The sequence below is a fragment of the Balaenoptera musculus genome, chromosome 18 (assembly GCF_009873245.2).
Source record: "Balaenoptera musculus isolate JJ_BM4_2016_0621 chromosome 18, mBalMus1.pri.v3, whole genome shotgun sequence".
NCBI lineage: Eukaryota > Metazoa > Chordata > Mammalia > Artiodactyla > Balaenopteridae > Balaenoptera > Balaenoptera musculus.
In genome coordinates, this window is record NC_045802.1 from 73,061,782 (window position 1) to 73,089,086 (window position 27,305).

Here is a 27,305-nt window from a genome sequence, read left to right on the forward strand (position 1 = left end):
GTCGTTATAAACAAGAACTTTAATGTATGTTGAAAAGTCATACAGTAAATATTTGACTCACATTATGGAGCATATGAATTTACACTTATAGAACAAAAGAAAATGATGGTAGTCTTAATGTTACATAAATCTGTATTTGTGGCTTGAGATAAAATCATCAGTAATAGCATCATATGTGGATCCCCAAAGGTACTGCATCTCATACAACTTTGATGAAAGTTAAAAAGATATGCTATGGGGCTTCCCTGGTGGCGCAGTGGTTGAGAGTCTGCCTGCCAATGCAGGGGACACGGGTTCGAGCCCTGGTCTGGGAAGATCCCACATGCCACGGAGCAACTAGGCCCGTGAGCCACAGCTACTGAGCCTGCGCGGCTGGAGCTTGTGCTCCACCACAGGAGAGGCCACGACAGTGAGAGGCCCGCACACCGCGATGAAGAGTGGCCCCCGCTCGCTGCAAATAGAGGAAGCTCTCGCATAGAAAACAAAGACCCAACACAGCCAAAAAAAAAAAAAAAAGATGTGCTATGGAAGGCAGAGGGCGGGTGGCTCACAGAAAGAATGCATGGATGACAATCACTGATGCATAGGATGTAAGTGCAGAGTCTACATTAATTTCTTTAATGTAAAGGATGGTATGAAAAGTCAATAGCTCTACATTGATAACTCTAGATACAGAGGTATAATTTGGCTTTATACACATATAATCAAATGATTAAAAAGACAATTATACAAATATACCAATATAATGGTCGATAATACATCATATATAATCAGAATATAATTTATAACAAATGATCTGTCATATGATTATATATAATATACATATATAATGATCATTACAGAAATTTTATACATAAATGCTATCTTTAATTTATATACTTGTGCATATGTGAGTGTAAAATTAAATGTTTATGATGCTTATACATTCCCGTTGGCCCAAAGTGTTTTTGGATCTTTTGTGATTTTTTTGGGAAATCATTGAGTATTTTTATAATCACATTCACCTGATGTTTGCCAAGATATGCAACTTATCGGTCTCCTTCCTCTTCCTCCCCCCCCCCCCCCAGCAGAGTTAGGTAGATTAATCTTAACCACTCAGGGAGACGACATGTTGACCGAAATGATGTTTGCATCAGGTCCCAGCGTTGTGCTCCTGGGTGTGGGTACAGAGGTAAGAGACAAGAAGGAAAGAAGCCTGAAATACTTGTTCACGTGGAACAAAGGGCCAATGTGCTCTTTTATTTTTTTTTTAAACATCTTTATTGGAGTATAATTGCTTTACAATGGTGTGTTAGTTTCTGTTTTATAACAAAGTGAATCAGCTATACATATACATATATCCCCATATCTCCTCCCTCTTGCCTCTCCTTCCCATCCTCCCTATCCCACCCCTCTAGGTGGTCACAAAGCACCGGGCAGGACAGGAGTAAAGACGCAATGTGCTCTTTCTACCTCTCTCTCCCTCTCTCTCTTTATCTTTCTTTCTCTTCACTCCATCTGAACCTTGAAACACTAAACTCGGGCTATAAAAGTATTGCAAATTATATTTATCACATTTATTTATGTCTACGTGAAAAAGAATCCTCTTCTGAACAGCAGTAATTTTGCAAAAATAACATTAGTGTCAGATTAAGTTTGTCATATGGTTTATTGAATCACATCACTAAAATGTCTCCATGTACCTTCCTCTATTTTAGTGATTCAGGCCCCAGGCTGATAGACCCAAAAATGAAAGGAAAAAAATTTAAAACAGAAAAGAGAACATAGCCTCTGACAGTCACAGAAATTTAGATCTATAAAAGTGAATACATAAAAAATTATAAACATACTGTTATTTCAGTTAAGGAGAACGTTATCATTTTTCCATTTTCTATCTAACCATGTACTTCTCGTGGTGTCCTCACTTGTGCCTGTAACAAACAAAACATTGTATAACATCTGTTGTGTAGGTGTATTCCAGAGGTTGTATCTATAATTGCCAAAACTATGAATACATCATATTTGCAGAAGGATTCTTTATGTAGAACATATTTCTTCCTTTTTTCTTAATCTTTATGCTTAGCTTTGGGTAACAAAAGATGTTGTGAAGTGCTTATTAAATTCATATATATTTTACTGTGAACAAAAACACAATTTGAGAGCTTTTATAGCCAATAAATTATTTTTAAGAATGTATTATATGGTAAGCATTCACGTTGCAATCAGGAATATCTGTAGAGTATCTATTTTCAGTTCTGACATAGCTGGTTTCTGAATCTAAAGATCGTTGGGGGGAAGAATGATAAGCAAATGTCCATGTGTTCTGTGTTCCTTCTTTGCTGGACACCATGTAAAATGCATCCCCAGCAAAAATTTCATTCCTCAATATGTTTTAAACTGAGTCTGTCTTTCTTGATACCTATGTAAGAAAGCAACATGTTATATGTGGCTACATGTTTTAGATTTCAACATCAGCCTTAGTGTGTTTATTGGAAATGGTGAGCGTCAAGGCAAGGAGACTAATAGAATCTGATATGAGTTCACAGAGACTTAGTTTCTGCCAGGTGGGAAATCCACTGTGCTCATGCACCCTTTAGGGAGATATACACCCCTTTCTCTGTTTTAATAACTATTGCAAATTCTTGGGATATTAACTATCATAATTTCTAACCAACTGGATTCCAGTTATGGCCTAATTTCTGGGAATATGGTTTACCTCCATTTACAGGAAACTTCCACCTCCTCAGCCAGCCCAGCCAACTGGGCTAGAATCTACCTGGAGCCTGGCTACCTGGGTTCAAGGCTAGTCTCTCCCATTTTTCATTCATGGGTCTTGACAAGTCGTTTCATGGGTCTCTGTCTCAGCTTCTGCAGATGTAAAATGAGGATAATAATAGTTGCTATCCCTAGAGGATTGTATAGACAATGAGTTAATATAGAACCATTTAGAACAACTTCTGACACATAGTGAGTGCACTATGGTTAATTTAAAAATTATTATAGGAACTATTTAAAATGAAAGGCCAGCATTTGCCTCTGTTTTCTGGGAAAGTATCAATACTATGTAGCAGCTAACACAGTTCCTTCCCCTATGGTCTTCAGTGAGCTGCAGGCCACATGCCAACATTTCCATTCCTTTCTTGATCAAAGGCTTATTGAATACACCATGCATCTGGCTCTGTGCTAGTGACAAGGACCAAGTTTGAGTCAGCCAGCATTCTCTAAGCTTCAGGAAGGAGCTGGTAGGAAAGCTGGGCGGGGAATCTCACATACACAGGGAGATAAATGGTGGTAAAGTATGTTAGGTAATCATCTTTGCAAGGTGAAGGGATGTGGAGGGTTTAAATTAAGCCCATCCTGGTATGACGTCAGCTAGAACTCTAGAATCAGTACACCTCAGTTCAAGTGCCAGATTGCTAATTACCAAACTTATGAGCAAAAATAAATTCCCTTACCCTTTAAGTTTCCACTTCCTCTCTGCAAATTGTGGGAGATAAAGTACTGACCACACAGGGTTGACATAGTAATGTTATTTTTACAATAATATCTCATATTGATAGAACATTATGAGTCAGGCACTGTGCTGATGGCCTTAGGTAGATTCCCAAGAACTGTACATAAAGTACTTACTTAGAATAGTGCCTGACATATTAGCAGATGTTCAAAAACAACCATTAATATTTGTTTTAGTTCCTTTAATGTTGCATAAATCTGTATCTGATCTGGAGGGATAACCACTTTCCAGTGGTTATCCACTGGAAATGAGTTGTTCCATGGTAGACTTTACTTTCCTAACCACTTCCTAAAGAGTCTGGCAGAGTTTATTAGTGCAGTGGTCCCCAACCTTTTTCGCACCAGGGACCGGTTTCGTGGAAGACAGTTTTTCTATGACCCGGGGTTGGGGTAGGACGGTTCGGGTGGTAATGCGGGCGATGGGGAGCGATGGGGGGCGGCAGATGAAGCTTCACTCACTTGCCCAGCCACTCATCTCCTGCGGTGCCGTCCGGTTCCTAACGGGCCGCACACTGGAAGCGCTCTGCGGCCCGGGGGTTGGAGACCCCTGTATCAGTGGACGAAGATGAAACAGAGCTAGAAGTCTCTCATCTGGGGAGGTTGCTGGATATGAGGCTCTGTCTGGAGTGATCAGGTGCTTTGAAGAATGAGGATAAATCCTTAAATCTGAAAGGTTGCAGCCACCTCCAAAAGGATGTAACATAATCTGAACACTTAGAGGGATGAAGGGCACGTAACACAACTGTTCACAGCCTATTTTAGACTCCTTAGCCAAAAGACAAATGAGGACATAATGGTCTCTGTATCCAGCGATAGTAAAACCCCCAGAGGATTAACAGATCAGGCTGTTCCTCACCCATCTTCCTTACTACTTGGCTAACTTTAGAAAATCCAGTTATACACTAATTTTGCTTAATAAATTTATGTCACTGTCATGTTCAGAAGGCAAATCAGAGGATGGTATGAGACAGGGTCAGAACTTGTAGCACTTAGGAAGCAAGAGAAAGGAATTTTATTTATTTTTTTCCAAGACTGATGACAAGCCAGCTAAAAGTTTTAAGCTTGGGAGGGTCGTGATACATTCTGTGTGGTTTTCAAAGTGCGCTTGGCTGCTAGACTGAGAGCACAGAGAAGGGGTAAGAGCTGAGCCGAAGCCAGATAACAGGTTATGTTAACAGTTCAGGCGAGATATAGAAATGCCTTTTATTTTTAATAAAGATATTTTAATAATAAAATGGAAATGATGTGATGGGATATATGTTAGTGAGATAGCTGACACTTCTTTGCATCCCAAGATTCCTGACCTGGTGGTGTAAAATATGAAAAAGTAAATAAAAGACCAGGAACAATGACAAAGTCTTGATTTTTAGCTTGAGCAACTCGTCCTACTTATGGAAATGTGGAAATCCAAGCAAGGAAACAATTTTGGAAATGTGGGAAATGAGTTGTTGTCACTGTTAAGATTGAGATGCCTGTTAGATATCTGCATGAACCTAGAAGTGGGTGATTGGATGTGATTCTAGAGTTTGGGTTTAGAAATATTACTCAGACATGTATTTGAGACTATTGAGTTGGATACAGAATCTAGTTAGGAGAAAAGTTGGGGTCAGATATAATTGGCATTTAAAGTCACGGGAGTGAATGGAAACACCTAACATCAAAAAATATTTAATGGATAGCAAAGAACTCAGAATAGAACCTTGGGGAATGCCATCGTTTAGAGGTGAAGGTGTAAGAGGTATCAGCAAAGAAGAATGAGAGAAAACTGTGTGAGAGGTAGAATGAAAGGCAAGAAAATGCAGTGCTCTGGATGCCAAGAGAGGAAAGGAAAGTGCAGTGATTTTTTGAGTATGTTGCTGAGATATTACTGAAGAAATGCTCAGAGGCCAGTGAATGTGGACATGTCTGGAGACCTTGGTAAGAGCAGTGTCGGTAAAGTGATGGGACCCAAGTCTGTGTTCAGTGGTAGAGAAACTGGAGGAATAACTATAGACAGCAATCTTAGGATGTTTTGTTGAGGAAAGGCATACAGAGTTGGATCGGGAATCGTAAAAGAATGAGGTGGAGGTGTCCTTTATTTTATTTCACTTTTTAAGGATGGGGGACAGTGGGTCTTGCTTGTGGGATGATGAAAAGAATCTAATGGAGGGGAAGGAATGAGAGATGCAGAAGAGAAATTGCATCAGTGCAAAGAAAATTCCATGAGAAGGCAATATGGGATAGGCTCTCTAGAATCAGAGAAGTAATTGGTCTCTGGTACAAGTAATAAAACCAAGTATAAAAAATATAACTTCAGAAGCAGATAGACTGGCAATTTTGGTGATCGGGTGATGAGCCTATTTTAACAGGTGCTTTAAATAAACAGTCTTTCCTACCTAAATGACTCGACAGAGAAAAGTAGGATTTTCCTGTGCATGACCCCAGGAGGCATCTCTAGGTGTCCCTACAAATCTGAGTTCTGGGCCTCCTTCCAACAGGCTTGGTGTCCTGTTCAAGTTCAATTCTCCAACAAGGGAGCTTCAGATGCGGGGAAACGGGTGTTGCTAGCACTCTCGTAAATAGAGAGCCTGAGATCAGTGTTTGCTCCCTACTTAACAACTGTTCTCTCGGACAGCAACAGGGCGATGCAGCCTCCAGTCTCAGTGCCTTTAGGACTCTCTACAGGTTGCCAGAACATGGGAACCGTACACCTACTTAAACCTTGCTCCCGGGTTCCTGAGCCACGTGCTGCTTGCTGAAAGTCAGCAGGAGGACTGGTAGAGATACTGCTGTCTTGGTCCATGGCTGGGGGCTTAGGCTGGGTCATCCCATGGGCTGGAGACATCCGCTAGGGGTGAGAGTAACTTATAAGGATGGACAATAATCAAGGGGCCACATGGGCGTCTGTGGGCCACACTGCCCTTGAGTTAATGGGAGCAAACATCCCCCGGAGGTGATGGTGAGTCACTGTGAGTTCCAGATGGCTCAGAGGGTGAGTCACCTATTCTCAGGTGTTCACAGGATCCATAAGGCAGTAAAGCCTGGGATAAATCAGGTTCCATGAAAGGAGGTGATGGGGTGCTTGCATTATTCGCCACACTCCGGAGTGGGCGGATCACTCAGAAACCCTGAAGTTCAAGGGACACCGGGAGTGAGACGGCTGCCAACAGTTCTACCACATGGCTTCTCAGCACAAATGAGGAAGCCCTTCTTGAGACAGGCCGGGACCTGGGACCCTTTGCTGCCATGCTTGTACCTGGACAATCGTCTCCTCGAGCTACAGAATACAAAGAAACTATAAGGGGCTAAAAATAACTGGACAAATTCTGGACAAGATACAAAAAGACCAAAAGAGAAAAACTCCAACTGCCACTTCTGAAGAACTGGGAGCAAAAGCAGGATATTGCACATGACCGCTGCACAAAGTACCACCAAAGGGGTGGGCAAATCACCTAAGCCACCCTTCCAGCCTGACCCCCTGGACCCACCCCTACACTCACCCCATATAAGGAACCAGCTCACCCCCCTCAGGGACAAGCAAAGGAACCTGTTACTTGTTCTCGCTCCCCCCATGCTGCAGCAGGGGCCCCAGTAAAGCCCTGCCTGAATTTCTTGTCTGGCCGCTAGTCAATTTCTATTGACTAAGGAGGCCAAGAACCCTGGTCGGTATCATTCTAAGCCTTAGGAAGGAGGATGGAAAGGTAAAGACAGTCTATCTGTCCTCCTTGGGAAGAGCTGTGGGCTGCCTCCCACGGGAAAACCCGAGTGGAAGGGAATCTCTGAATCAAGAGGACACAATCATGAGGTTGAGTAAAATCTGGGAGCTGGAGAAAGGAATTCATTTAAAACCCCGATTGCCAACGTAATTACCTGAATTCAGTAATCAGGGGCAGACGGCCATACCTACTTTATTCCTGAATCAGTTGGCTGGTGGCTTCAGATTCATTCCAGCCTTCTGAGAGGCTCCCTGACAACTGGATGAGACCCTAAAAGCCACATAGAACCCCTTTACTGAAGCTACTCAGAAACATGTGTCACAGAGTCATGGTTCTATGTAAATTGCAAGTGATGTAAACAGTGTCAGGAGTGGAGCGCCCTGAACCCAGGCCTCTGAGTCTTTGCCACAAGAATGCAAGAGACAGAAGCAAAGGGGGAGGAGAGAGGAGAAGGAGAAGGAAGGCGAGTGGGAGGCTTCATGAAACAGAAGCTGGCCGTGCCTGCTGACCAGACGTGTGGTGTGCCAGAATCTTCCCATGAGAGGCCAAGAGATGAAGGCTCCCAATCCCTGCATCAGTCAACATTCCGCCCCTGAGTTCCTGCACAGAGTGATGTTTGCTGACGTTCCCCCCTGAAGACTTTACACAGCAGATGGACTAAAACACATCACCTCTATTCTCAATGTATATATCGTTGTATGTATCAAATGCATGCTCATTGTATATTACTGTAACTTGTAACCCATCCACGCTCTCATGTATTTATTTATTTAATTAATTTGATGGATTTTTTTTTAAATTTTTATTTTTTATTGAAGTATAGTTGATTTACCATGCTTCAGGTTTACAGCAAAGTTATACATGTGTGTATATGTCTTCTTTCTGAGATTCTTTTCCATTATAGGTTATTAACAAGACCCTGAGTATAGTTCCCTGTGCTGTACAGTAAGTCCTTGTTGTTTTTCTATTTTATATATAGTAGTGTGTATGTGTCAATCCCAAATTCCAAATATATCCCTCCCCCCCACCCTTTTCCCTTTGGCAACCATATATTTAATTCTTACTAGTTGTTTGGATAACACATCACAAGATTAGTTCTCTACAAAGATACATGACTAAAAGCATTATACTGTTTTGAAAGAGACCTAGGCCAGCAGTTGGAAACCCACAAATCTACTTCCAAAAATCCGTTGCCCAGCTGTTCAGGACAGGGCAGCCACTGAGCCTTGGGCTTTTTTACAATAGTTGCCAGCGCCAGGGCTCTGCCTCTACTAGACGGGACACAAAGGTGACTGATACACCAAAGTCATCAGCATTGGAATTCCTCAACAGTGAGGTGTGCTTGTAGCTCTTGTGCTGCTTTAGTTCATCTTGATTTCATGTGGTCATGTTTTCCTAACAATGTGCCATCAGTTTATATTGTTTTACATCACTGAAGAGTTCAGAATTCCTGTCTTTGGAAATAAGTTGCAAACAGGTCACATCATGTTGTTATTTTTCTTCATGAAAGTCAGTGAACGATTGTTTTCCACTTTTAGTCCCAATAGTGAAGGTAGATTCCATTTTAGTGTAAAGGAAGACAAAAACTGCTCAGAGAGAGAGAGAGACTGAGAGAGATTGTCGATGGAAAGTACATTGAATATGCATGGAATATACTTTTATTTCACTGACTTTGGGTAGCTAAGTGGACAATGTTGATTGTTCATTTAGGAGTATACTTACATTTATACTTTAATACTAAAGTACAGTAATCATAATGAATATGTGATAATAAATAAGCAGCATGTTTTTAGAGCCTATTTAATTTTAATTATAGGATAATACATGTCTGATATATTTTATTGACATATTAACAAAAGATTGACTTTTTCTATATAGTACCAATACTGGTGATGCATGTAATAAAAAATGTGTTGAAATCAAATATATAAGCCAGTATAAAGGTTATGTTTTATTAGAAATGATATTTGGCACATAGACTAAAATTTTCTAGGGCTATTTAAGAGAATTTGATATTGTTTCAATCATTTCTCTGAACATCATTTTCTACATGAGTAGGATGAAATACTTGTACCTGATTCCCACAATCTTTTTTCTCCTATAGTGCACTATAATTATGTAGACATGTATCTCATCTCTCTCAGTCTCTCCTTTACATACATTAAGCCATATTTTAGTCATATTAATATAAATTATTTCAAAAGAGAAAGAAGATAATCCAAATGTTTTTCAAAATCCTACTAATTAGAAAATAAGAAGAACATACAGAGACAAATATCTTTACTTTAAGGAGAAGACTTTGAATCAAAAGAAAAAAAAAATCTGTGATAGAATAGCATACCCTTGTAAAGATGGAAAGTGGTTCCTTTATACACAAATGATCATCTCATTTATTACCCATAATACTGGTCTTGATTTTGGAACTCAAAGCAAACAAATCACAGTACACTTCAAAAGTTATTGACATTTAAGCAATATATATTCAGTTGGAGACATAGTGAGCAAATATCTTAAAAGCGATGTCATGTACCGTCCTACATTGTTGGTAGGAATGTAAATTGGCACACCCACTATGGAGAACAGTATGGAGGCTCCTTAAAAAACTAAAAATAGAGCTACCATATGATCCAGCAATCCCACTCCTGGGCATATATCCAGAAAAGACGAAAACTCTAATTTGAAAAGCTCCATGCACCCCAATGTTCACAGCAGCACTATTTACAATAGCCAAGACACGGAAGCAACATAAATGTCCATCGACAGCTGAATGGATAAAGAAGATGTGAGATATATATACAATGGAATACAACTCAGCCATAAAAAACAATGAAATAATGCCATTTGCAGCAACATGGACGACATGGATGGACCTAGAGATTATCAATCCAAGTGAAGTAAGTCAGATATGATATCACTTATATGTGGACTTTTAAAAAAATGATACAAATTAATGTATTTATAAAACAGAAATAGACTCTTAGACATAGAAAACAAATTTATGGCTACTAAAAGGGAAAGGGGGAAGGGAGAAATTAGGAGTTTGGGATTAATAGATACCCACTACTATATATAGAATATTGAGTTGGCCAAAACGTTCATTTGGGTTTTTCTGTAAGATGTTACAGAAGATAAACAACAAGGACCTACTGTATAGCACAGGGAACTATATTCAATATCTTGTAATAACCTATAATTGGAAAAATGTGAAAAAGAATATATACATATATATATATATATATATATATATATAAAACTGAATCACTTTGCTGTACACCTGAAACTAACCCAACACTGTAAATCAACTATACTTCAATTAAAAAATTAATTAATTTTTTTAAAAAGTGATTTCTTCTACTTTTGAAATTGCCTATTGATTTTGTCATTTACATTATCTGCCTAAACTACAGTCTTAGGCTTCCAAAAGGATGGCCATTCTTAGGAGAGAACAAAATGAAGAAGTCTACCATCTTCATCTATTTTCTGATAACTTAAAAAAAATCAAAATTCTTAATTATAACCAAAATAAACCATGCACAAATGCTGAAAAGTCTATGCTGAGATGGGTTTTCTTGTACACAACTTAAGTAAGGATAAATAAGTTCAACTTTTTTGAAAAGTATATTGACAAGGTTCATGAATATCCTGAAATATGTCTACAAATGCAATTCATTCGTTAAATTCTGCAGTCTGAGTCAGAGAAAATATGAAAAATATAAATAAGAAGCCAGAGGCTACAGATGGAAAAGAGCAAGTTGAAATCACTCAGATTTCTGAATATTATTGCTTGCAGAGGGGACAGATAATTGTTCCCTTATATTGATATAATATTTACTACATTACTGGGGAAATGACAGTTATAACATTTAATTTTAGTAAATAAAATATAAAGATTTTCTCCAAAACTCTTTTTAGGAGGCAAATTCTGAACTTGAGTGTATGGACTTTATTACAATTATTTATTTCCATTTGTGGGCTTTGCTGAATAAGAAATTCAGTGGTTTCTATGTCCTTATGATAAAAACCATATTTTATAAACTTTCTGAACATGAAAACATTTAATAAATATCAACCTTTCATGATTCGATATTCTTACTGAAAAAATTTAAACATTTTGAAGTATTAATCATGCAATAGAAAGAAGAAATCTTGGCAATTAATTTTCTTCAAGTTACATAGCTTGTATTCATTACTGGTCTACAGGAATTAGACATAACATATTTAGGGCTTCAGTGCACATTAAGGACGCTGACTCATTTTAAGAAGTTGACAAGCTTGCTCTAAAAATTCAAATGTAGAGATTCTATTTGTTTTATGTTATATATTATATGAATATGGCCATGTAAGTGTCATGCATATTTATTCTTAACATCAAAAGGAGTATCTTGATTTAGGTTAGATTCTCGGTTGGGTAGAATCTTCTTTTCTAGATACAGAAAGGTTTCTGGGAGTAAAGTGATTTTAAATAGGTTTTTGAATGCTCAAAATATGAAAGATCAATGTTTTCAAACATAGTATCTTAAGAAAAATGAAATGAGAAAATACCGATGATATTAACTGGGCTAATTAGAAATCAGTGAATTTTGAGCAATTGAATCAGAGGTTTAGGAGGAGACACAAGAGCCTGGGGGTGATTCCCAGTAAAATGAATAAATACACCATGTGAGCATAATGCTGGGAGACTTTCTGGTATTTTAATCAGCAGAACATAGACAATTGAAATGGACAGTTAGAAGGGCTCGTGAAGGAGGTACAAGAATACGAGAAGTGATACTATATTAACTAACGTTAAAAAGTTTAGCCAGCACTTCCCACGCTCAGAACCTCTTGACACATGATGCTTAATCAGTAATTCAAGAATTAGAGGATAATGTGGTCAAATATGTTTGGGGAATAGAGGAATAAACCAAACTAAAGTGACCCTCCGCTGTCTCCTGAGTGTGCCCTTTTCTCCATCTCTTCTGCCACTAACTTGGTGTAGACTCTCATCCTCTTTGACCTGACCTAAGATTGTGGTCTCCTAACTGGAATTCTCACTGCCAGATTTTCCCTCTTTAAGACACTACCCCCCTTCAGAGTGGTCTTTGCTATTTTATCATTTCTAAAACATGGACAAATCCATTATGTCCCATAGAATCGCAAACAAATGTCCTCTTGGCCTAACGCTATTATCTAAATAAAATGTCGAACGACCAAGTATCATCATGGGAACAGCTAGTCAACAGGACCCCACTTGAGACTTTAAGAAACTACTCTGAGGGACCAGACACATAGAGACGGTGTCCTTATGTGCTTAGAATAAGTGGAAACAATGCCAAGTATGTTTGTGGGAAGGAGAGAAACAGCCATCTTTCTTCTTTGATTAAAAACTCATAGATCATTCTTTAACACTTTGGAGGACATCGATAATAAAACCAGCTAAAATGTATTGAGCATTACGTACTGCCAGGCACTAGGTGAACGCCTTTCTATGGGTATTTCAATTAATTCTGACAATAATCTTAGGAGGTAGATGCCACTATGCACCCCATTTAACAATCAAGAGAACTGAGACACAGGACCCTCAGTCTTTCCTCTTAGGCAATCAAGCAGATGTCGCAGTCAGGATGGGAGGGGAAAAGGTCTAACTCCAGAATCTGAATCACCACCTCCCAACCCATCTGTACACAGAGATTCAACCTAGTGTGTACCCCTTTCTTCCTACCTTCTTTCCCTCCTTCCTTCCCACAACCCACAACCAACCTTGACTTCTCCCAATGGGGAGCCTGAGTGCAGGACAGAGGGGGTACTTGACTCGCTGAGCTTGGACGGACTCCAATAGGTGACACACCAGGCTTTGGATCAAAGCTGAATCAACACCTTAGCATGTTCTAGCTGTAAAACCAGGGGATTTTCAGCCTGAGGAATTACAGAAAAGCATCCTGGGAAAAAAACAAAGCTACTCTTGGACCTTTGAGGCCATCAACCCAACCAAGAATCTCTCACCTGCTAGCTTATTAAACCTACCGATTAGCAAATATTTAAACCAATGCTTTCACACCCCAGCCTACTTATAGACAGACTATGCTTATTTATACTTGGGTAATTTGGCAAACTTTTTCTCAAAAATGAACAAAGTGAGATTTTACGTCAATAAAAATAACTTACAGTCTGGTTGACCAAGGATAAAATTTGAACTAAGAAGAAAAATCAGAATTTGGAAAATTTGTCTTCAGTATCTTGAATTTGACAGCTTCCTCATACTTGAAGACTATTCTGATCAGCGATGATATTCACAAATGTGAATTTTTTTGAATTGTGTAATGAAATGTGTTAACATTTGGAAGATGTAAATAATTGAGTGAACTAATACTTTCCAAATGGCCCCTGCATAATTACAAAAACATGCATGGTTAAAAGATCCATCCAAAGTGCCAGATAGATCAATGGATTTTAATGCATCGTTGTATGAAGCATCTATTAATATGGTTTTAGTTGCAACTAACATTTAAAAAACCACCATTCATCACATTTTGATGTAGTATCAAAGAAAAATTTCCCCAACTATTTGAAATGACCACTAAAATACTACACATCTGTTTGAAGCTGGATTTTCGTCATATAACTCAATCAAAACACATTGCTACAGATAGAATGCAAAACAAATGTGAGAATCCAGCTAACTTTAATTAAGCTTGACATTAAAGAGACTTGCAAATATTGAATGGAATTCCATCCTTCTCATTACTTTTTTTTAGTTCATTTTGTGAAAATATTATATTGTTAATAACATCATATGGGTTTACTGTTATTTTATGTTAATTAATTTATAAACAATTAAATGTTCTCAGTTTTAATTCTAATAAGGTCACTATTTTAGGGGTCGGTTCTCAATGATTTATTTATATAGTGTCAGAGAGTTCTGAGACCAAAAGTGAGAGAACAACTGTTCTGAAGTTCATAACAGAGGGAATTTAGTTGTCTCTACATTCATCAGAGCAGGTCCTCCTTCTGGCACTAATGGCGACTTTGTGACCTGGGCAAACAGCCTTAGGATGGACGGGCAGGATTTCTAAGAGAGAGAAAAGATTCTCTTAGCATCCCATACTGATCAAATTAATCCAGCAGACAAATGCTTTGTCATCTGATAACTCCCACATTCAAAGTCCATCTCTTTGGTAATTTTTCTATAGTTTTTCATTTCACAACTTATGATATGAAACCTCTTTCTTTTTTAACAGTTTTTCCTCTTCATGAAATGCAACCCCATTATTGCACAAACTTTCAGCCAACTTGCACCTACTGATTCCGTGATGCTTTTTTTCCTCATCACTGACAGCTGAGCTGAGGTGTCCCTGTAGATTCTTTCTTTTCCTGGTATGTGACTTTTTACCTACTTTTGCTAAATGGAAATATCTAACATGTCTCAGTGATTCTGTACTACCTCCCATCTGTTGGGAGCTTTTCTTCTTTATCATATTTATTCTATTATTTCTTGGCGGGTTTTTAAAAACCATGTGAAAAACAGGTTTTGACAATTTAAAATTGATTTTTTCCAGCCACGTAGAGGGACTTTAGAAACTGTCTAGGCCAAGCTCTTTTATTTTCCAGATGCAAAGACTAGAGTATAGGAGATCACGTGACTAATCAGTGACAGAGTTGTGTTTCTGGCCAGTTGTTCTGCATGACCCCAGCTCCCCATGCAGAGGGCTTTTCATCACGCCCCTTCTCTGGGAATGCTCCTGTGTCACTTATGCTCTGGCTTCACTTTAGTTCAAGGCCATGTCCTTCCTCAAATAGTGGAATGAACTTGATGGTTATAGCATGACCTGCCGGGGAAGTAGTGCAGCAGCTCCATTATCACGTAGGCACAATAACCTTCTATGTGCTATAGTTTATTCATTCACAGTTTGCCCTATAACGTCAACTCCTAAGTGGATGAGGCCACCCAATCAGATGTCTAACCGTGGCAATATCTTTTGCTCCAAAGATCTGTTTGCCACTGAAGACAGATTCAGAATGTCAGTATCTTCATTTTTAGCATAGTATAAACTAGTCTTAGCAGTAAGTAAAGGAGAAAGGGAGCATCACAGAGAAGCAGTTATCAGAATGGCAGGGGATTCAAGAACAGCACCCCTCTACTCAAACAGGAAAAAAATTGGGGAGCAGATAGTTAACTAGAAGGTTAGTATTAAGGAAAAATATCACCTCAAACAACAACAACAACAACAAAAAAAAAACAGTGACAAAACTGTTGCTGGTGTGGGAAAAGTACTCCAACAACAGTTCATTCAAGTAGGAATTGGTTGGAGAGCAGAGAAAGAGGATACAAAGAGATAATAGGAGTAAAATGGAATAGGCCCCTATGGTCCTGCCAAAGAATAAGTTTAATCAGAGAAGTGAGAAAATGTAGAAGCAAAAGAAAGAAGTCAAACAGGATAAATTAATAATAAATAGCTTAGTCATTAAGCAAAGTCAAGGACCTTTAGTTCCTCCTCAAGGGCTGCAGATAATATTCTGAGCCATATCCTGTGAGCTGTCTACAGACACTGAAACCCACACCAGGTGGAAGAAGTTATCTACACGATGACCAGACTCTAGCCATGACATTAGCTGCCATAAATCTGAGACCTGGGACCAGGGAAACGGGAACAAACCAACCCTGGAACTGAAGACTATCTGTACTGAAAACAATCAAGATGATTCTGATCAGACCACTGACGACTAATTCCAAGAAGACTGTCAGAGCTGACTGTGCTGTTCCCACATATAGCCCCCTCCCTACACCCGTGAAACTCCCTTTTAAAAGTTCTTGCCCACTGACCGACTGGCAGTGGAGTGGGCCTTTGGACATGAGTCTGCCATCCCCCGGAATCTCCCACACTCCCACCCCACCCCCATTGCCAGCCTCCTCCAGAATAAAGCAAACTTTCCTTTCCACCAACCTTGCCTCTTGAGTATTGGCTTTAGAGCAGTGAGAAGCCAGACCCCACTTTCGGTAACAGGAGTATAGTGAGAAAAAGAATGAAGGGAGAAGCAAAGGCCACCACAAGGAAAGCAGAAATAAGTGCAGAGGATAGAACTGACTGCTGGTTTTTGTAGGTCTCTGGGAATAGCTGGATAGAAGAAGCTACCTTAGCTTGACAAGCAGATTAGCAAACATACCTGATCATCAAGACTTGTTACCAGTGGTGAGCTATTTGCTATCTATATCCTGGTCTTTGTAGAGTGCTTATGTGGATAAAGCATATCAGAGAGACTTGGGTCAACTATATTCATCACCCTCTTGTACGTGTAGAAAAAAGGAAAAAAGCATAATATTGCTCATTATCTATCCACTGCCCCTCCCAGTGTTCTTTGTGAAGCGGAAGCTTTGCAGGAAGCAGTGTTAAACTTCCCAGCCTGTTCAGAGTAAGCAAAGGAGCATGACTTAGTGAAAGACGGGTCTGTACCAGCCCAGAGGGGTGCGTGGGGATGCAGACAGGGGCAAGACCAGGGGATGGTGAATCCTGCTCTTTAGTTCCTGTGGGGCAAGAGGTATTTTGCTAAGAGCAAGTTTTTACGTGGCACGTAGCAGAAGACTTCCCAGAGAAGAGCACCACTGACCCAAACATTCTCTCTCCAGCTTCTGCCAACTCATCAATGCCCCTTAGCTCCAGGCTTGGGAGGAAAGATTCATGATCCCAGATTCATGATTCCCAGGATAAGGAGAGTGGGCAGAGCCAGGTAGAAAGAAACCTATAGAGAGAGTCATTGTGGGGGAGAACTACGAACTCCTGCTAAAATGACTGGACTTCTGGACTGGACAGTCCCATTTTTTATACCTGAGTTTTGTCACTGTGACTTTCAAGGGTCTTCATCTCCTCAATTATAACATGGTAATTGTGTTAGTTTCTTGTGGCTTCTGTAACAGAGTACCATAAAATAGATGATTTAAAACAACAAACATTAAGTTGATATACACTGTAAATCAACTATACTCCAATAAAAATGCAGAAGAAAATTTTTTTTATTTAAAAAATTTAAAAAAAAATAAAGGCAAAAAGCAAAAATTAAAAAAAACAGAAACAAAACAAAACAAAAACACAAACCAACAAACATCTATTGTCTCACAGTTCCGGACGCTAGGAGTCTGAGGTCAAGATGTTGTCAGGGTTAGTTCCTTCTGAGGGCAAATCTGTTCCATGCCTCTCCCCCATGGTTCCACGTTTCTGGTGATTTTCTGGCAATCTCATGTATCCCTTGGCTTGCAAATCCGTGACCCACATCTCTGCCTTCGTCTTTATGTAGTGTTCTCCCTGTGTGTGTTTCTGTGTCCAGGTTTCCCCTTTTGATAAGGACAGCAATCATATTGGATGAGGGACCCACCCTCCTCCAGTATGAACTCCTGTTAACTAGCTACATCTGCAGTGACCTTTTTTCCAAATAAGGTCACATTTTGAAGGGCTATGGTTAGGACTTCAACATGTGAATTTGGTGGGGAATGATCCAACCCATAACAGTCATATCTCTCAGAATTTTGTGAGGATGAAGTCAGGTGACACACACAAAGTACTTGGCATGGCCTTGGCAACATTATTAAAGGTCACTCAATGTGGGCTACTGCATGAACATTTATCTGTAAAATGGACTCACAGAAACTGACTTCTTAGTGTTTTCATTAAGATTTAATGTATAGGGCTTCCCTCGTGGCGCAGTGGTTGAGAATCTGCCTTCTAATGCAGGGGACACGGGTTCGAGCCCTGGTCTGGGAAGATCCCACATGCCGCGGAGCAACTAGGCCCGTGAGCCACAACTACTGAGCCTGCGCGTCTGGAGCCTGTGCTCCGCAACAAGAGAGGCTGCGATAGTGAGAGGCCCGCGCACCGCGATGAAGAGTGGCCCCCACTTGCCCCACTAGAGAAAGCCCTCGCACAGAAACGAAGACCCAACACAGCCATAAATAAATAAATAAATAAAAATTAAAGAAAAAAAAAGATTTAATGTTTAGATGTATTATAAAACACTTATTAGGGTCTGGTGTATATTGGTGTTCTAGAAATGGTAGGTGTGATAGTGTTAAATGAGAAGCAAAAATAAAACAGATCTTTTTTTATAGTATAGGCACATCAGCCAGTGACAAGTGGGGAAAAGGAGAAGGAATAGGTTCTAAGAGGCAAGAAAGAGTTGATGAAGATCCTGACCTGCAGCATCCCTGTGGGACAGAGCTGGTCCAGCACCACACAGGCAGCAAAGAGAATCCTTGTATCCAGGTCTAAGCAGAAATCAGATCAAAAAGTGTAAAATGGGATGGTTAAAATACTTAATACATGTACTATTATTAGAGGCATGCGTGCGTTGCCTCTAATCTATTCACCTACTAACTTCTTTTTGCTAACATGGCACTAAGTTTTACAGTAAAATTCATTCTGGGCTTAACTGGCATGATAGAAATTGTCCCCAATTTTTCTTCCAGTGTCCTGAGTATGTTTTTCATTAATGAAGCAAGAACTTGAACCACCTATGTAAATTATGGCTCAGGCCAAGGCCACCTTAATTCTAAGCAGGCTAAGCCATGTGCACTGGCTTTTGGAGGCATATTTTAATTAAAAGTACCAATTTATATTTTAGATGGATGGACTGAAAATACCACGTGTCTCAAAGAGTCTGTCCACTTTTATCAGAATTCTGTTCACTGACTTGTGGTGTATGCCGTAATACTTTTCCTGATGTAAAAACATCTGCTTCTTAAGCTCATTTGTGTGTTTTCTTTGACGGTGATTTTGGTCAATGTATTCCATATGCTTATTACACAATGTTGGAAAATGTTATGTCTGAATATTTTACATATTTTGAATCATCAATGTTTTTGTACCATGAATTGTCAGTTTTATACTCATTGAAAAAGAACTCACTTTTTTTCTTCCTTGAAAGAAATTCCTTTTTCTTATATAATCTGATATGTCCCAAAGTAATGCAAGCAAGGAAAACGTTTTTCCCCCTTTAATGCCTATAAGAATCTTTTGTTACTAATATTCCTAAGAGTACACTTGGGATTATCTGGTTGAAGTAGTGGTGAGGTGGTCCACGGTGAAGGTTCTAAGTCGATTAAGACCGTGTAGATGGATACACAAAATTGAGTCGAAGTCTACACAGAAGGACAGGGCAGCATCAGCCCAGGGACTGGCTCTGTGTCACGTAGGTGGAAGTCTCAATCCCACACTTAATTCTACCCTATGCACATAAACATACTATGAAAATGAGTTGGTGCTGGCCAGTGCTCCACCACTAACCCAAATGGGAGTAAATTTTTAGAAAGGATTTTCCCATTTAACAAAAAAATGAAATTAAATTTAAAAATATAGCCAAAGAAAATAATTTGTATTCTTGGTATTTCTTTCAACATCTTCGTATTGATAGTAATGATGTGGCTGCCATTTTAACTTATTTTTCCAAACTAAAGATTAGATAGGAAATTCACACTGCCCCTCTGCTTACCTTAACAATACTTTAAATGAAAGTCACATTTAATCATATTTAACGTAAATAAATCTCACCAGTTGGGAAATTTCTATACTTGAAATGAGTTGAAATTACTTAAAAATCCCAGGTAAATTGTTTTGATCTCTTAAAGACACCAGGTGTTTCATTAAGGTTAGTTTTTAGAGCTAATTACTGTTTGGATAATTGAGAAAAGTGATGATAACCTATTTAGTATACATATGGGTTTAATCTCTTAAAAAGAAAGTCAAAATATGATTACATAGATAGACAAAATCTGTATCTGATAACTTCACCTTATATTTGTAATCCAAGAAGCGTAACGTTTAAACACGTGTTGAAATAAAGTGTATAATTAAGACTCTATTTTCACTAAAATATAGAATCACTCATTTTTTTTTAATATATTCACTGTTTTGCTTTTCCTGGAGATTTGTCTGACTGCTTTCATTTGTTTTAGCCTGTGTGTATATTTCAGGTTGTACTCAAACAGTTTCAGAATATTAATTCTAAATGAACACTTTTCTTTTTTCCTTAGTCATAGTTAGCCATAGCTTCTGTCAGGTTGGTCAGTTTCTTATGCATAAGCCATTTCTCAGAGACGTTTGTTTTTCTAAGTTATAGAGGCCTATAACTTTCTTCTTCTCAGTCACTTGCTCCTAGTCAGTGGTTCTCCACAGGTGGCAGTATTACCGCTTAGGGCCATTCAGCAATGTCTGGAGACATTTTTGGTTGTCACAACTGGGAGAGGAAGGGCATGTTACTGGCACCTAGTGGGTACAGGTCAGGGAGGCTGCTAAACATCCTACAATGCACAGGACAGACCCCCCAAATAAAGCGTTACATCACCCCAAACGTCAACAAATGTCGAGATCGAAAAAATCTATTCCAAGTCATTCTACAATGAAATTATAAATGATTATAATAAGTTTGCATTGCTTTAATGGTTCCTGGTTCCTACCTTGATGTCTGTTATATTCTTACAGTGATTGATTCAAATTGGCATTTTATAGGGAGTCTCTCAAAAATCCAAAAAAAGAATGCTCTAAAAAGATTGTTTCAATTTCTTTTCCCATTTAGGTTTTCACAGAATATTGAGCAAAGTTCCCTGTGCTGTACAGCAGGTCCTTGTTGGTTATCTATTTTAAATATAGCAGTGAGTACATAAATTTGTAAAAGAATAGGTACATGTATATGTATACATATAATTGAATCAGTTTGCTGTACACCTGAAACTAACACACCATTGTTAATCAAATATACTCCAATATAAAATAAAAATTTAAAAAAATAAATAAATGAAAATAAAAATAAAAAGATTGCATACATTTGTCTGTTATTCTAAGGACAACATTAAAAATATATCTTTAGGGACTTCCCTCGTGGCACAGTAGTTAAGAATCCACCTGCCAATGCAGGGGACACAGGTTTGAGCCCTGGTCCAGGAAGATCCCACATGCCTGCCGTGGAGCAACTAAGCCCGTGCTCCACAACTATTGAGCCTGTGCTCTAGAGCCCGAGAGCCACAACTACTGAGCCTGTGTGCCACAACTACTGAAGCCCACGTTCCTAGAGCCTGTGCTCCTCAACAAGAAAAGCCACCACAATGAGAAGCCTGCACACCGCAACGAAGAGTAGCCCCCGCTCGCTACAACCAGAAAAAGCTCACATGCAGCAACGAAGACCCAATGCAGCCAAAAATAAATAAATTAAAAATATATATATATCTCTCTCTCTAACAGTTTTCATTCTCATGTTGCACTGTGTTGATGCCAGCTGCTTTTCTGATCATTATTTTCACCACTTTTTTCCACTGGATAATTAATAACATTATCCCAAAATATGTCACAAGAAATGGTAGTAGAAATTCTTATTCATTTCATGGTTGTTTCAACCATTTGGTTTTATTCCAAAATGCAGAATGGTGGAAGTATAGATGTAAGCTTGGAAAAAAGTCTTAATACAATGATGATGACAATTTATACTACTACCACCGTAACTGACATTAATTTTACACCTGGTAAATGTCCAGCATAGTGATGATTAACTTACTTGTATTAACACTTTTACATTTGGGGAGGTTGAAAATGTCAGTGTGAGCCTTTCTGGATGAAGCTTCTCATGGCTTTTTTCATTTTAGTCTCACTTCCTCACTAGGCTGGAAGATAGTAATATTCAATAAGTCCTGATTGGGTGAATACATGCTTGATGAATTTAATTTCATTTCAGAGACTTACAGTACACCAAATAATCATTTGTGGATGTGCCACTCACTAGGTAGACTGTAAAGTCCAGGCGGTTTCATTCACAACTTATTCTCCTAACATAGTGTCTGGAACATGTCTGTTCCTTAAAAATTACTTTTAAATGAACAAATTAATGAATATTCAAACCAATGTTTTTCACCCCTTACCATTTTAACAGTAACAGTATAAATAAGACTAAAAATTAAAGCATTAGACAATGCCACAATCTGCTCCCATGAGGTTAACTTTAAAAAATTGATTAAGGATGAGTGTTAGGGACTTCCCTGGTGGTCCAGTGGTTAAGACCCTGCGCTTCCACTGCAGGGGACACGGGTTCGATCCCTGGTCTGGGAAATAAGGTCTCACATGCTGTATGGCACAGCCAAAAAAAAAAAAAAAAAATTGAGTAAAATGATGTTGCAAAAGACTACTAAACCATATCTGGCTTTATTGGATCTTTGTAAAAAATCCAGATAATAAAATAAAACCAAGAAGGGTGTGTTATCTGTAGTTATCTTGGATGAAGAAGAGTGGGGAAAAAAAAAAGATGAGTGTGCTTTCATTTTTTTGATAGTTTTATGTATCTATCATCTATCTTTCATCTGTCTATTCCTCTATGTATCTATCCTCTATCTATTGCTCTATCTACCTGCCATCTATCACCTATCAATCTCTCTAACACCTCTCCCCAACTACACTGATAAAATAAAACGAGACGCTTCACCCCATTCAAAAATGTTTCTTATCAATGCCAGATCTCTTTCTGCTAAAGTGGAGGTGTCACCAAATTTAACAAGCGGTAGGTATTATCATTTATAAGAAAGAGTCAAATGCCATTTCTCTTCGCTCATTAAAGGGACAGATTCCAATTAACAATTTATTATTATTACGCACCATCTATGTGATGGCTTTACATAATTACTTGCATACTGTGTCTTTGAGAGGCCTTATTTCTGATAAACAGAAAATAAAATTAAGCTCTCATATGAGATCTATTACAGAGAAAGCTCGGAATAAATATAGTGGATTTAATTTTTCCCTTTCACAAACCTGACAAGCCAGCTGCTGGAAGGCTCACTTATGAATCTTTGTTTAGAATGAAATTCCAAATGATGAAGTGTGAGTCTTTAATGACAAAATGTGCTATATGGTCAAAGGGAAAGGAAGTGTTTCCCAGGCTTCTGCCTTAGATATATCAAGAATTAAAAGAATATGAGATGATTTAGAATGATAGATAATCATTTTGCGCCACTGAATTTTAAATCAACACCTGGGTTAGGCATGGCGAGTGGAATATGAAGCCAAGTACATTCAAGGAAACAGTAGCACTGGCTTTTAATATTCATAAACTTTTTAAATTGAAGCTGTACAATATGTTCTATCACAGGTGGCACTCTGGGAAGTTATGTCAGATGATGGAAAATCAGCAGGAGTCTGACTCTCCGTGTGCCAAACGAGGTGGGACACAGGTATGCTACTAATTTCTAAAAGAAAGACTGCAAAATATATATTCAGACTGGATATATAGAATCCTGTTACAAATGGGAAATAGCTAGGACTTCATTGTCTGTAGCAATTAAATATTGTGAAATAAGTAATGTTGCAATGTGTGGAAAAAGTCACACTGATTAACAAAGGAAAAATATCCACATCCATGAACATAAATGAAATGTACAAATCATAAGCGCTCAGTCCTCTGAATTTTGGAAATTATTTATATTTATGCAACTAAACTCAAAGGAAGATGTTGAACAGTCTATCAAATCAGATAATTCTCTCCTACCCTTTACAACCCACCCCACGGAAACTATTTGATTTCTGCTACTATAGTTGTGCGAGTCTGTGGACATAATATAAACGGAATAAATCAGTATATTCTTCTTTGTGCCCAGTTTCTCTTACTTAAAATACCCTTTTGGAGATTCATCCGTGATGTTGCGTGGATCAGTGGTCTGTTTACTTTAATTGCTGAGTAGTAATTTACTGTAGGTCTACCTCAGTGGTGGTGTTTCTAATTCATTCTTCTATTGATGGACACGTGGATTATTTCTGGTTTGGGGCTCTTATGAATTAGGTTTCTATGAGTCTTTCTGAACAAGTCATTTTTATGGACTGATGTTTGCATTTATCTTGGATACATGATTAGCAGTGAGATGAAAAGGTCAGACATTGCCATATGCTAAACTTGATAAGAAAGTGCCAACCTGTTCTTCAAAGTGGTTGTACCATCAGACACTCCCCCAGAGAAATATGGAAGTTTCAGTTCCTTCACATTTCTCTAATAGTTAATGTTTACAGTATTTTTTTAAAATATCAGATATTACAGTGGGTGTAAAATGATACCTCACTGAAATTTTAATTTATATTTCCTTATAACTAACAATGTTGATGACCTTTTTATGTGTGCTTTGACTACCATATCACATATCTTTTTGGTGATGTGTATAAGTCTTTTGACCAAATATTTTTTAAATAAATTTTGAGGTAAAATTCGTACAACATAAAATTAACCATTCTAAAGTGAAGAATTCAGTGGTTTTTAGTACATTCACAGTGTAAAATCACCACCTCTCTCTAATTCCCAAATATTTCTATCACTCCAAATCAAAATCTCTTACCCATTAAGCAGTTTTTCCCATTCTTCACTCCCCAGCCTCTTGCAAACACCAATCTGTGTTTTGTCTCTATGGATTTATCTATTCTGGATATTTAATATAAATGAAATTACATCCCATATGATCTTTTGTGCCTGACTTATTTCACTTAACATAATGCTGTGGAGGTTCTTACACATAGTAGCATTTGTCACTACTTCATTTATTTTTATGGCTCAATAATATTCAATTGTATGTAGATACAACAGTTTTTTTAATCTGTTCATTCATTTTTGGACATTTGGGTTGTTTTCACCTTTTGGCTTTTGTGAATAGTGCTGCTATGAACTTGTGTTTGCAAGTACTTATTTGTGTATGTGTACTTCTTTGCGTACCTGTTTTCAATCCTTTTGGGTATGTATCTAGGAGGACTTGCTGTGTTATAATGTAATTTTATGTTTACTTTTTTTTAAAAAGTATGTTGTTTCCCTTCAGTTGTTGATTTATAGGAGGTATTTTTTTAAATATTTGGATACAAGCCTTTGTAAAATAAGCTGCAAATATATTTTCGTGTCTGTGGCTTAACTACATCTTTGGACAAATAAAAATTTTGAGTTTGAAAAAAGTTCAATTTTTCTTTTTTTTATATACATGGTTAATTAATTCTATCTGTGTGAAAGGTGACTTGAGGAAGAGAGCCTTTTACAACATCCACTGTGCTGTAAGCGATAATGGAGCAAGAGTCAGGATGCTAGGTGAAGTGCTTGTTAGTTTCCTCATCGGGAAGTGGCCATAGTGCAGAGGAAGATACAATGTTTTCTTTTGCTCCATGGGTCAGTTGCTTTGTGGTGGTTTTCCTTTCAGAGCAGCTCTTAAGAATGGTTTGGGGCACTATTCTACAAGCTTGGTTTTGGGGCTTGGTCTCCAATATCCCCTCCCCACCTCTGTTAGTTATCTGATTTTTTCCTTATAAACTCTATCCTTGTATAATTCAGATAACCCTTTATCTTTCCTGCAATGACAGCATCGATTAATACATCAACTGTGGACATTATCATTTGTTTTGCCAACTTGATGGGTAAAGTTCATTATCCAATATTGGATTAATTTTTATTTTACTGATTATTGAGACAGACCACCTTCATATATATTTTGTATTTTATTTTTTATTTTATTGTTTTGTGAGCAACATTTATTTATTTATTTATTTAACTTTATCCACTCGTGTAAAGGGTTTCTTCATAGTTTTCAAAAAAGTGTTTGTAAATGTATACCTATGTGCCCTCTTCTACCAGTTAATCTGTTAATTCTTGTAAATCTCCCCTTCTCCCACTGATTTTACTAGAGCTGCAATTAGTTCAGGAGCAGGGAAAGGGCTGGGTCTGGAGGTGTTTTTACCCTATACTTAATGACTTAGAAAAAACTTAACTGAAATGACCTTCTCTGAGGTAATGCTCCCTCATTACCATAGCTAATCTAAGTATTCTCTTATTTTTCACTATTGTACCAACTTCTCAGGACCAGCTAAATGATTTGCAGAGCCCAATACAAAATGAGAAGGTGCCAACAGAGCCCTAAAGCAAGAGCTGACCCCCTAAGCATGGGGCACCTTACAACAATGCAGGTTATACAGTGATGAAGCTGGTCCCACCTCCTCTTCGGGGTACTTGCCAGAACCTGTCATTGTAATTATCGATATAATCCTTACTGTGATTTGGCTGTTGTGTTTGTTTGTTTTCTAGAACACTGCAAGCATGAAGGTCAGCACCCTGAGGGCTTATTTCTTGCTTCACTCCAGCGTCCAGCGTAGTATCTGGCTCACGGTGTTTGGCTTCATTTACTCAACCAGAATCAATTTCGGTTGAGTAAATGAAGAAACAAAAGAATGAATAGACAACAGATCTTCATGTTATAATGTGAACATTTCAGTTATAATAAAACCATATTGAGAAAACATAGTTCTGTCTATGGAGCAAAGAGGAAAACTCTGCCATGAGCACAACACCTGCGTAAAGGAAACTCCTCCGCCCCGTGTGGATGGTTCTCGAGGCCTCATCCAGAATGAAGTCATTGAAAACTCAAGTTCTGCACTTCCTGTGCATTTGGGCTAGACCACATCATTATGCCCAGTCAGGGTTACCAGTCGGGGGAAAGAGAGAGGAACAGTTGGCAAGATCTCTTTATCAGATTTTGATTTGACTCATCGGGGTTCACTTCCTGAGGTCCCGCACCTCCCGGCGGTTGACCAGTATATACCCTGCAGATAATCTGTACTCACGACTCCATTGGTCCTCAGTTCATTGAGTGGAGTCGATGTGCAATGGGAAATTGGTGGGTATTATCTTTTTTTTGAAGTATAATTGATTTCCAATGTTCTGTTAGTTTCAGTTGTACCGCAACATACAGATTCTTTTCCCTTATAGGTTATTTCAGAGCGCTGAGTGTAGTTCCCTGTGTTGTACAGTAGGTCCTTGTTGGTTATCTATTTTATATATAGTAGTGTATATATGTATTACCTCTTTATACACTACTATAGGCATGGTTTGCTCATGATAGCCACCAAAAATCATGTTTAATTATTCGTATTGAGACATCCTGTCAAAGTAACATTATTAACACTCATATTAAATCCTTCTCCTAATTTTCTTGTATGCAACACAAAAGAACATTTATCCGGAATAACAAATTCTCAGTTATAATTTCTTCTGGATTAGAACATTTCTTAATCATTGAAGATACACTCTATTTACTATTTGTCTAGCTGATAGTTTTGCTGCGCCTCCTCCCAGAAAACAATCAATCCTGCTTTCTCTATATTTATA